This window comes from Colobus angolensis, unplaced genomic scaffold (assembly GCF_000951035.1).
Source record: "Colobus angolensis palliatus isolate OR3802 unplaced genomic scaffold, Cang.pa_1.0 Scaffold278, whole genome shotgun sequence".
NCBI classification, from domain to species: Eukaryota; Metazoa; Chordata; class Mammalia; order Primates; family Cercopithecidae; genus Colobus; species Colobus angolensis.
Genome location: NW_012116021.1, coordinates 7,240 through 18,846, shown reverse-complemented (window position 1 = coordinate 18,846; position 11,607 = coordinate 7,240). Strand labels below are relative to the sequence as shown.

At 45.3% G+C, this 11,607-nt stretch overlaps 1 long non-coding RNA gene across 1 annotated transcript; it reads right to left on the bottom strand.

The window, feature by feature from the left end:
- Nucleotides 1–297: 297 nt before the first annotated feature.
- Nucleotides 298–7,342, bottom strand: LOC105516180. Its single transcript, XR_001002442.1, has 3 exons — nucleotides 7,217–7,342; nucleotides 4,719–4,920; nucleotides 298–654 (listed from the first exon to the last, which is right to left on the bottom strand). It is a non-coding gene; the product is annotated as an uncharacterized LOC105516180 (long non-coding RNA).
- Between the last annotated feature and the right edge of the window lie 4,265 nt (nucleotides 7,343–11,607).

Below are 11,607 nucleotides of genomic sequence, written 5' to 3'. Positions count from 1 at the left end.
CCTTGGTTCACCTGCCCACTGGGATGTTTCTGACTGGTTCACAGGTATTTGGTATATGATGGATACTAATCCTTTGTAATATATTTTCTCCTCTTTTCCCCATCATTTGTCTTTTAATTTTGTTTGTGTTGTCTCATACAAAAAGCTTTAGTTTCACAAGGGCCCACATGTGGCTCTTCCTTTGGCTTCTGGGTTTCGTGTTATGCTCAGAATCTCTTGCACTGAGATGATTCAGCTGCTGCCTCAGACGTTCTGAGAAACAACGGCCACAACACTTGCAGCAGCAGCAAAACATGCTTATTCAAAAGAAAATGTTTATTTTAAAAAGAAGAACTATCACCCCCAGCATTTATTTAAATATTAATAGAGACGAGTAAAAATTTCAAATGGTATAAGAAGAATAACAGCTTTATAGTCACAGATGGTCAGATGCTGACAAACAAGAAGGAGGGTCTATGTACACTGAGATTCGGTTGTTATGAGAATGCATACGAAGGCTTAAGAAATGGCCTATTTATAGGCTTCGGTGGAGCCATAATCCCCAATTTTCTATTGGCTCCTGATGTCACTTGAGAAGTATGTGAGGCTGAACTGGATCCAATGATGCTGGAGGATTTCATTTTGGAAGGTATCTTTCTACATGTGGCAGACCCCCTGAAATGTGACAAAGAAAAAATCAAAATGTTAAATGAAACCAAAAGTGAATGACCTTCTTCCTCTCAACCTGCACAGAGCTACAATACGAGTTTCCTGGGCCTAATGTGTCCTTGTGCGTTTTCTGCCTACGAACCCCCTAGGTAAGGTAAGTTTCCTTTACTACTTAAGGAATAAAGGACTGCTGCCCTTCATATAAATTTGTCCTGGATTTGTCCTTCTGAAATGTGAAGGACTGTTTCTTAATTTTCTGACTTGTGACCAACCCACTGCCCCTCTCTCCACCCACATCTTTGGCAGCCTACAACCGGAGCCCTACAACAAGAGGAGTTGAGGTTCACATGCCCTCATCCATTCCGACCAAATAAAGGAAGTGAAACACCTTGCTGTAAGGCCTCAGCTCCCAGCTGACAGGCACCCCGGAATGATTGGATTTGTACAGTCCAGAGCAAGGCAGCTGTGGGGTGAGCACGTGTGGCGTGGAGCTGGGCGTCTTCCTGGCCAGCCCCAGGAAGCCCCAGGAAGGCTGCAGATGCAGCTTCCTGGGGACGGCTGAGCTGCCTTATCCAAGGGTGTGGCCTGTCTCTGTCAGGGCAGCATCCTGCAGCTCCCTGGCTCACCTGCCTACACCCGGAGATCTGCCCGCTCTCCCTCCCAGTCGCGCTGCCTTCTAAAGCCAAGGAAGAAGCCACCACAGCCGATTACAAAGTCCTTCCAGCATCTCACTTTCCTTGCAGACCTTAAGATAACAGCTCCCTTCCCACCCCTAAATGAAATAAAAAACAAAACCATGAGGCCGGCATGTTTACAGTGATGACTGGTGGGCAGCATTACCCACAGAAGCCTTTCCTGCTGCTTTTAACCAGGCTGATGTCAGGCCCAACATTAATTCCATGGCACCAGGGCATGCAAGTAGCCTCCCGTCTGAACTGAGGGTATAGGGCCACAGCCTGTGGGTAATGACATTCTGGGGGAGCTCCACGACTTCAACTCTGGCTCCAGGGCAATTTTCCTGCAGAACTGGCAGAGATCTGCTAAACCGGCAGAGATGCAGCCTGAAGTTTCCCTATGCTGATTTCCTGCTGAGAAATTAAGCCCGGAGCGAAAACCTGCTGTTTATGTTGATTTACAGAATGAATCTGCCAACAGCAGCCTCCATTTCACCTGGGCCATCTATTTACTCCCACTCAGAGAGCCCAGAACACAACTGGTTCATTGTATGTTGTTCTGAAGATGTAAAACTCTGAGGGTAGGGTGGGGAGGTGAGGTTGCTGGCAGAGAGCCACATTTATTCTTTCACTGCACAGGGACTCTCAATCCAGGGAGCAGACTGGGTTGGTGGAAAGGAGAGTGGAACATAAAGAGGCTGCTCCAAGGGTAACACAAAGTCACACAGTGCACTGGCTTTAGCTGGTAGGGCTTAAAAAAGAATCCCATCTTGGCCGGACACAGTGGCTCATGCCTGTCATCCCAGCACTTTGGGAGGCTGAGGTGGGTGGATCACCTGAGGTCAGGAGTTTGAGACCAGCCTGGCCAACATGGTGCAACCCCATCTAAAAATATAAAAATTAGGCCGGGTGCGGTGGCTCAAGCCTGTAATCCCAGCACTTTGGGAGACCGAGACGGGCAGATCACGACGTCAGGAGATCGAGACCATCCTGGCTAACACGGTGAAACCCTGTCTCTACTAAAAAATACAAAAAAAAATAGCTAGCCGGGCAAGGTGGCGGGCGCCTGTAGTCCCAGCTACTCAGGAGGCTGATGCAGGAGAATGGCGTAAACCCGGGAGGCGGAGCTTGCAGTGAGCTGAGATCCGGCCACTGCACTCCAGCCTGGGCAACAGAGTGAGACTCTGTCTCAAAAAAAAAATAAAAATAAAAATAAAAATTAGCCCAGCATGCACCTGTAATCCCAGCTACTTGGGAGGCTGAGGCAGGAGAATAGCTTGAACCCGGGAGGCAGAGGTTGCAGTGAGCTGAGATAGTGCCACTGCACTCCAGCCTGGGTGACAAGAGCGAAACTCCGTAACAACAATAACAACAACAACAAATAATCCCATCTTAAACACCCAGGCTCACTGAAAACAAGCATGGAAATTGGTACTGGCTTTTGCATGACTGGGAGCTTTACTGCTTCTTATCAGTTTAGGTTCCAGGTGATGCTGCAAAGTGCTTCACTCTTACAAACAAAAGTTGTGAAAATTAAATGAGGGAGCCAATAGCAGTGAACACTGGAATATGGTTTGCTTTATTCTAATACATAAAAATGAGATGGGAGACCATGTGTGTTTTTTAGGAGTCTCCACAGGCAACATGCAGAAGTGGACATGCTCCAGGCAGGTGTGGGCAGGCCAGTGTCCGCTTCTATCTTTGAAATTGATACTAGGCAGGGTTGGCCTCCGATAAGCCCTCCCCAGGCCAGGCCTCAGCTTCCTCTTCGAAAACCCAGGGTGTTGAGCCAGATGCCTTTTAAGGTCTCTGGCTCTGTGTCAGTTACGGAGGAAATGAGTATTTCCCAAAGCGGAGGAATAAATGATGGAAATAAGAAAACGTCTTCACTTAAGAACATTTACTGATCACTTGTGCACTCAAAGCCACAAAATTAAACTAACGTTTTCTAATGCCTTTAATTTCAGTACTCTGGCAGGAGAATTAGCACATACAAGATGTTTGTTTATGGACTTAACAAGAAAATGACAATTTGGTAATGTCTGCCTTCCTTTCTCTTCCCCCACTCAATTTTTGTTTTTTATTACCCAGAAGGACAAGAGGTAGAAAAACTGCAAAAGAAAACACAACAGCTTGCAAAGTTGACTGGACTTTTTTTTGGTTTCTTTTTTCTGCAAGCAATTCTGTTACAATATACAGTTACTTTGGGGTCACGTTCTCAAGACTGATGGAATGGTCTCCCTCCTGCCAGGCCTTACCTACTAGCCAGAAGGCAGAGGGTGCCCTGGCAGAGAACCAAAAAAGGGCTGTCGGAAACAATGCAATTATTTAGAAAGAAGGACACTGCCAAGATCATCACACAGATCAGACCGTGCTATCTTTGTTGTTCCCCTGGTGTGCAGAAAGCACCCAGAACAGACATGTCCCAGATGAGTGGCCCAGGCAAACGTGGGAAGGGGAAGACAGAAGCCATTTATGCAACCCTAAAGAGGCCTGGCTTGACTGAACTTTTGGTTTCTCTGTTGTGGCTTCTTCTTGCTACCCCTGCAAAGGCTGGGAGGTCGATTCTCCCAGGGGTTAATGAAACGCAGGGAGTGTGCACGCGCCTCAAGGTGGAGATCCATGGGATTCTGCAGCAATAAAAGCAGCAGAGCAAGTACTGACAGAATTGTAAAAGTCACGAGGACACAAAACCCTTTGTTATTTATTCAGCTAGTGTATGATTTATAGTATTTTAGGTGGAAAAGTCTCTTAAGAAGAGCCATCATTCCAAACAAGCAAACAAATATCTAAGGGAAGATCAACATGGAAGACATCTCTGCAAACAAGAAACATTAGTCAGGCCGAGTGCGGGGCTCACGTCTGTAATGCAGCACTTTGGCGAGACCAAAGTGGGCTGATCACTTGAGCTCAGGAGTTTGAGACCCACCTGGGCAACACGGGGAAACCCCATCTGTACAAAAAATACAAAAATTAGCCAGGAGTGATGGTATGGTATACACCTGGAGTCCCAGCTACTCAGGAGGCTGAGGTGGGAGGATCACTTGAGTACAGGAGGCAGAGGTTGCAGCGAGCCGAGATTGCGCCACTGCACTCTAGCCTGGGCAACAGAGCCGGACTTTGCCCCCGAATAAAAAAACAAAAAGAAAGAAAGAAAACTTTAGTCATAACTATTAGTCAGTAGATGTTTTAAACATCTGAAGCAAATATTTTTTGTTGTTTCTTGAAGCAAATATTTTTGCTTTGGATCAAACCTTAATTGTCACTCTATTAACTGGAGAGGCAATATTTAATAATGGCTTATTTTAATAAATACTTCAAAGCAAGGCAGAGCTGTTACATTTTTGTCCTTTTTTCTCTTGTTCCCTATATTGCAAAAGATGTCACAAAACCTACCCCTTTGCCTTGGAACCACTGGAAGCAGTTTTTCTCCTCTTAGACCTTTGGGAGGCTGGCATCTTTTTCCTCTTCCTTTCGTTTCTGGTTTTACTTGTAAAGTAGTGGGAAGATACAGATACTTCCTCGTCGAGCTCCTCAGCGGTACTTCTTCCGGGGCCTCTGCTGCCGGACAGGCTCATCCCTGGGGAACTGTCTTCAGCTACAAATGGAAAATGCAGATGTTTACAGGTGATGTCGCACTGGTCCACGTGTTTTTAGTCTATATGAAGAGACACACTGCAGGGGCCTGTTTTAGCAGATAACCTGGCTTCCTCCCTGCCATATGGATTCAACAGTTCAGCAAGAACCAAACCTTTTTTTACTTCACAAAGCCCCAAAGTGTTCAATGGCAGTTCATTTTTAACAAAAGAGAATCAGAATTCACTTAAAAAATTTGTGATAAATTATTTTTGAATTTTGAAGTTAACTAGAGACATGAGGTTTAGCTCATACTGTCGCATATGGCCTGTATTCCTGTTGTTGATCGGGCAGTTAGTTCTCATAGGCAATTCAAAAAATATCAAGTGCTAGGCCGGGCGCGGTGGCTCAAGCCTGTAATCCCAGCACTTTGGGAGGCCGAGACGGGCGGATCACGAGGTCAGGAGATTGAGACCATCCTGGCTAACACGGGGAAACCCCGTCTCTACTAAAAATACAAAAACTAGCCGGGCGAGGTGGCGGGTGCCTGTAGTCCCAGCTACTCGGGAGGCTGAGGCAGGAGAATGGCGTAAACCCAGGAGGCGGAGCTTGCAGTGAGCTGAGATCCGGCCACTGCACTCCAGTCCGGGCAACAGAGCGAGACTCCGCCTCAAAAAAAAAAAAAAAAAAAAATCAAGTGCTATAAAGATGGCAGGCAATTTTACTTATTTTAAATGTGCTGAAAAATTAGCTCAATATAAGGGAAACAAACGGTTCTGAATCTCATCTTTGAACAATAGTTTCTTAGTAAATGAGTATCAGAAAATTCTAGACCCTATTTTACTCTTCACAGACAAAAAAACTTGTCTTTGCACAGTGGTTGAACATGTCACATATTATGCGGGAGGTGGGACTGCATGAAAGCACACATTTGCAAAGAAGATGGTAATTTCCATAAGTATTTGCATCCCAAGGCACCCAAAAAGCATGAAACCTCCCGATAGATAGGTCGCACGGAGACCCAGTCTCCATTTCCTGGCTGGTCTGGTTTGTCCTACAGGCCACCCTACAGGAGCAACATGGAGGGCCCAGGACTCCACCATGGCTCCAAACCCGGCTCACTGTCAAAAGGTATTAGGAACAAGGTTTTTAATGGACGAATTACCATATAGAAGAATTTATAAGAACCTGACCAAGTGTGGTGGCTCATGCCTGTAACCCCAGCACTTTAGGAGGCTGAGGTGGGTGGATCACTTGATGTCACAAGTTTGAGACCAGTCTGGTCAACATAGTGAAACCCCATCTCTACCAAAATATACAAAAATTAGTCAGGTATGGTGGTGCGTGCCTGCAGTCTCAGTTACTGGGGAGGCTGAGGTGGGATAATTGCTTGAACCTGGGAGGCAGATTGTACCACTGAACTCCAGCCTGGAGTGAGACTCCAGACAGAGTGAGACTCTGTAAAAAAAAAAAAAAAAAAAAAAAAAAAGGTGACTGGGGAAAGAAAGAACTTGAACCATTGAACCATCTCGTCCTGCTCATCATTTCCATTAGCCTCGGGAAGACCCCACACTGCCCGCGTGGAAGCAGGAAGAACACTGAACTGGGCTTGTCTGTTGTGTCCTGTTACATGGTGATGTTATCGGAGGGCGGAAGACTTCTGTGCTCTCAATATCGCCTGCAACAAAATACTTCGTTGTTCTCATTCCCCCCGGTCAATGATTTCTAAAGCTATAATGATGATGAAGCTCATGATTAGAGGTGCCACAGGACAGGCCTAACGTGACTCTGGGAACGTCTGATAATGACGCACTCAGGCAGGTTCTGTCAATGACTAACAATAGTAACATTCTAGTTTCATGCTCATTTCTCCAAAACATTTAAACACTAGTCTTAAATTTTATCTTTAGACATGTTTGTCAGATAACATGTTCCTTCCTTGGTGGAGGAACCTGATTCACAAAGAGGCTATTGGTGGCCTGCCAAAGATCACACTGCATGACACGGTGGCAGATCTGGCACTGGCACCCAGGGCTCTGATTCCTCGAGCACTTGCATTACAGGAACTAGCAACCCCTGGGCCCAAAGGTCCCCTTTTGGATCCTATGAGTAAGTTCAGAAGTGGCACCCGCAGGGGGCAAAAGCACTAGTGTCCTCTCAGAGGTGACTGGCACACCACTGGGGGCTGACTTGGATGTCAGTGTGACAAGGTGTAGGAAGCATTCACACAACCCGGAAACTGCATCATTCTAATTCAGTGAGATGCGTCACTTCACATTAAACAGGCTTTTAGAGAATACACATGGCTGTATACTAACCTGGCGATGTCCACTCAGAGTATTTCTGTAATACTGAAATCACTTCCGCACCATATTTTTCCAGTTTGTCTTCAGTAACACCATCAATTTGAAGCAAAACCTCAGGATCAGAAGATAAAGATTCTGTGCAGAGGCATAAAATTAGGAATTTAAATTATCACCCATAGAAAACCCACTGAATTCATGCTCATTCACGCATTCAGCACATGTCTGCTAAGTGCCAACTAACTGCAGGGTACTGGGAACACAGGCCAATTTTGTAAAAGGCAAAGTTAGCACCTCAGAAGCAGCAGACGGGCGCAGAGGGCAGGAACCCACCATCCAATTCCAGCGGCACAGGCCAGGGCAGAGCAAGGGCAAGAGCCAGGGCAGGAGGAGGCTGAGGGTGGGACTTGTGCCATGTGCGCAGAGTGGAGCAGACCTGCTCTTGCCCACTATTCCCATGGCCAATACTCATCTAGCTGAGACTGGCATGCCCTGTCTTTACTGAGAAGGCTGCATTTCTATTTCCAGCTCCAGCCTCTTCTCTGCACTCCAGACTTGTACGCCCCACCCTAGATGGCATAACCAAATTGTTACTTCCTCCAGCACAAACTTTTCTTCCTCCACTCTTCCCCACGTGGGGTGAGGCAATAAGCAGCCAGCTGAGTCCTCTGCATAGAGATTGCGTATCAGTCTTGCAGCTAGACAAGCCTGTCATTTAAAGGTCACCCTGGCTGCTGTATAAGAAATTGACTGTAAAGGAAACAGTAGAATCCAGGAGCCTGGTGGAAGCCATTGCAGGAGCGAGTCCTCACTCGCTCCTGGAGTGAACTGGAGTGCAGTAGTGGAGACACAGTGAAGCAAGGTTTGGGTGAGTTTTGGAGGCTGGCTCTGGAGGACTGACTGATGCACTGGCTCTGGGTAGTGAGGGAGTAATCATTCCTATGGATCTGAGCTGAGCAAAGGGTAGATTTCGAATCCTTTCCCACCTGTGATTTTCACATCATTCCCATGTTTAGAGGAAAAGCAACAGACTGTGGACAGAACAGAAGGTTTATGAAGGGTGTTTAATGGAAGATAAAGTGGGAGAGGCAGGAAGAAATGTAGACCCTTGATAAAATGTATACTTTATCTGGGCAGCTGCTGTAGTTTTACTAGTTTTTGAAAGATTAAAATGTACATCACATTCACAGCTGGAGGTAACGAGGACAGTTAAGAAACTACACTAATAGCCTAGAAATAACAAACCAGAAAATACCATATTTCATCAATTCCAAGATACACACCTTTTCACAATTTAGCATTCCTGAGGTCAAGTTGTGTCTTAGAACTGCTGATGCCTAAATGGCAGCTGCCTTGCGGTTGTTACTGCTCACGCTTGTGAGAACTTAGTCACAGCTATTAGTACTGTCAGCATGTCAACAAAGTCGCTGCACTGTTTGTACCTCATGTATTGAGTCTAACTGCCATGACATGTCTTCAAAAAGACTATACTGTGATTAGCATTAAAAAAGTGATTGTGAATGCAGAAAAGTTCTGAAACAGAGTAGCAAGGAACACATTTGGCATTAAGAAAAGCACTATCAGGCGCGGTGGCTCAAGCCTGTAATCCCAGCACTTTGGGAGGCCGAGACGGGCGGATCACGAGGTCAGGAGATCGAGACCATCCTGGCTAACATGGTGAAACCCCGTCTCTACTAAAAATACAAAAAACTAGCCGGACGACGTGGCGGGGGCCTGTAGTCCCAGCTACTTGGGAGGCTGAGGCAGGAGAATGGCGTGAACCCGGGAGGCGGAGCTTGCAGTGAGCTGAGATCCGGCCACTGCACTCCAGCCTGGGCGGCAGAGCAAGACTCCGTCTCAAAAAAAAAAAAAAAGAAAAGCACTATCTGGCTGAGCACGGTAGCTCATGCCTGTAATCCCAATACTTTGGGAGGCTGAGACAGGGCGGATTGCTTCAGCCCAAGAGTATGAGACCAGCCTGGGTAACAGTGAGGCCGTGTCTTTTCAAAAAAATGAAAAAGCTAGCCACGCATGGTGGTACATGCCTGTAGTTCCAGCTACTCAGAAAGCTGGGGTAAGGAGGATCACTTGAGCCCAGGAGGTCTAGGCTGCAGTGAGCCGTGTTCAACCACTGCACCCAGCCTGGGCGACAGAATAAGATCTTATCTCCAAAAAAAAGAAAAACAAAGCAAAACAAAAAAAAACCCAAGCAGTATTTGTCTCTGAGGGCACATGCCCACAATTCCACAGTTTCTTGCAAGTACAACCAAGTGCTTTACATGACCTAAGAAAGAAGACACCTAAAGTAGATGAGGCAGCATTACATCTTTGTCACTGAGAGATGTACAACCTTCTGTTGACACCTTCTGGTATCATCAAGAAACCACCACCTTCAAAACAGAACTGATAACAGAGGTTTCAATTAAATCCTGGGGAAAATAGTGGAACACTCTGGAAATGCCTTATGGCTAATGAGAATGTTAGTGATGACACAGGGAAAAACAAAGACATGGACAACTCAGTTAAAAAGTGACTCAGAAGAGTCAGGCTTTAAATGTGAACTTTTATAGGTACCTACAGTAATTTGATTATATGTGTTTTTCATATAGGCACAGAGCTGTGGATAATAAAAATCAATGTCTAAATCAGTAAAAAACAGTTCTTTCAATAAAAGCACTGTGTCATAGTTTAATTAGCAGAATTTTTTCTTCCTTAACAGTCCATAAAGTAACAGTATCTTAATATAGCTGGCATCTTAGAGTCAGTGAAATATTGTAATGATCGATTATGGTAGAAGAGGGAATGAAGAAGAGAGAAGGTGATGATTATGAGATTTTATGAAGAAGAACATGGAAAGTAATATAGCCCAGTTGGTCAACTATATGAAGACGTTGTTTTCCAGGAACTCTACTACTGAAATTCTGGGTTGGGCTATCTGCCCATGGAAATAACTCAGACCAGTAAGTATTTATTAACTAAAGACATAGCAGTGTGCTAGATCCAGATGCAAAGAAGCATAAAACACAATCTCTTCACTGCAGATTTTTTTTTTTTTTTTTTTTGAGATGGAGTCTCGCTCTGTCGCCCAGGCTGGAGTGCAGTGGCGCGATCTTGGCTCACTGCAACCTCCACCTCCTGGGTTCAAGCAACTTTCCTGAGTACAAGTGCCTGCCACCACACCCAGCTAATTTTTGTATTCTTAGTAGAGAAGGGGTTTTACCATGTTGGCCAGGCTAGTCTCTAACTCCTGACCTCAGGCAATCTGCCCACCTCAGCCTCCCAAAGTGTAGGGATTACAGGTGTGAGCCACGGCACCCAACCTATTACAATATTACAATTGGTCATTACAATATTTCACTGACTCTAAGATGCCAACTATATTAAGATACCGTTATTTTATGGACTATTAAGGAAGAAAAAATTCTGCTAATTAAACTATGACACAGTGCTTTTTTGAAAGAATTGTTTTTTATTGATTTGGACATTGATTTTTATTATCCACAGCTCTGTGCCTATATGAAAAACACATATAATCAAAGTAAACGGTGGGCACATGCCTGTTATGCCAGCTAATTAGGAGGTTGAGGCAGGAGAATCGCTTGAACCCAGGAGGTGGAGGATGAAGATATTTGTACATAACACAGCTAAACACTATAAGGCAGGCAAATAATCAGCACAAATAATGAAGTGATGTCTGATTTTGGAAATTACAATAATCCGGCTGGACGCAGTGGCTCACGCCTGTAATCCCAGCACTTTAGGAGGCTGAGGTGGGTGGATCACCTGAGGTCAGGAGTTTGAGACTAGCCTGGCCAACATGGTGAAATCCTGCCTCTCGGGTTCAAGTGATTCTCCTGCGTCAGCCTCCCAAGTAGCTGGGATTACAGGCACCTGCCACTACGCCCAGCTGATTTTTTTGTATTTTTAGTAGAGACGGGTTTTGCCATGTTGGGCAGGCTGGTCTTGAACTCCTGACCTCGTGATCCACCTGCCTCGGCCTCCCAAAGTGCTGAGATTACAGGCATGAGCCACTGCGTCTGGCCGGATCATTGTAATTTCCAAATCAGACATCACTTCATTATTTGTGCTGATTATTTGCTTGCCTGAGAGTGTTCAGCTGTGTTATGTACGAATATCCGCAACCTCCGCCTCCTGGGTTCAAGCTATTCTCTTGCCTCAACCTCCGAGTAGCTGGGATTACAGGCATGCGCCCACAATTTACTTTGATTATATGTATTTTTCATACAGGCACAGAGCAATAATTACAATTATACCGTATATAACATATATAGGGTACCATTATACCATATATAACAAAGTACTGTATATATGTTAAAGAACATATTTTATCTTAAGAATGAGTTTAATATTCAACAGTCTTAGATGTCCTTAAAAAAAAAAAAAAA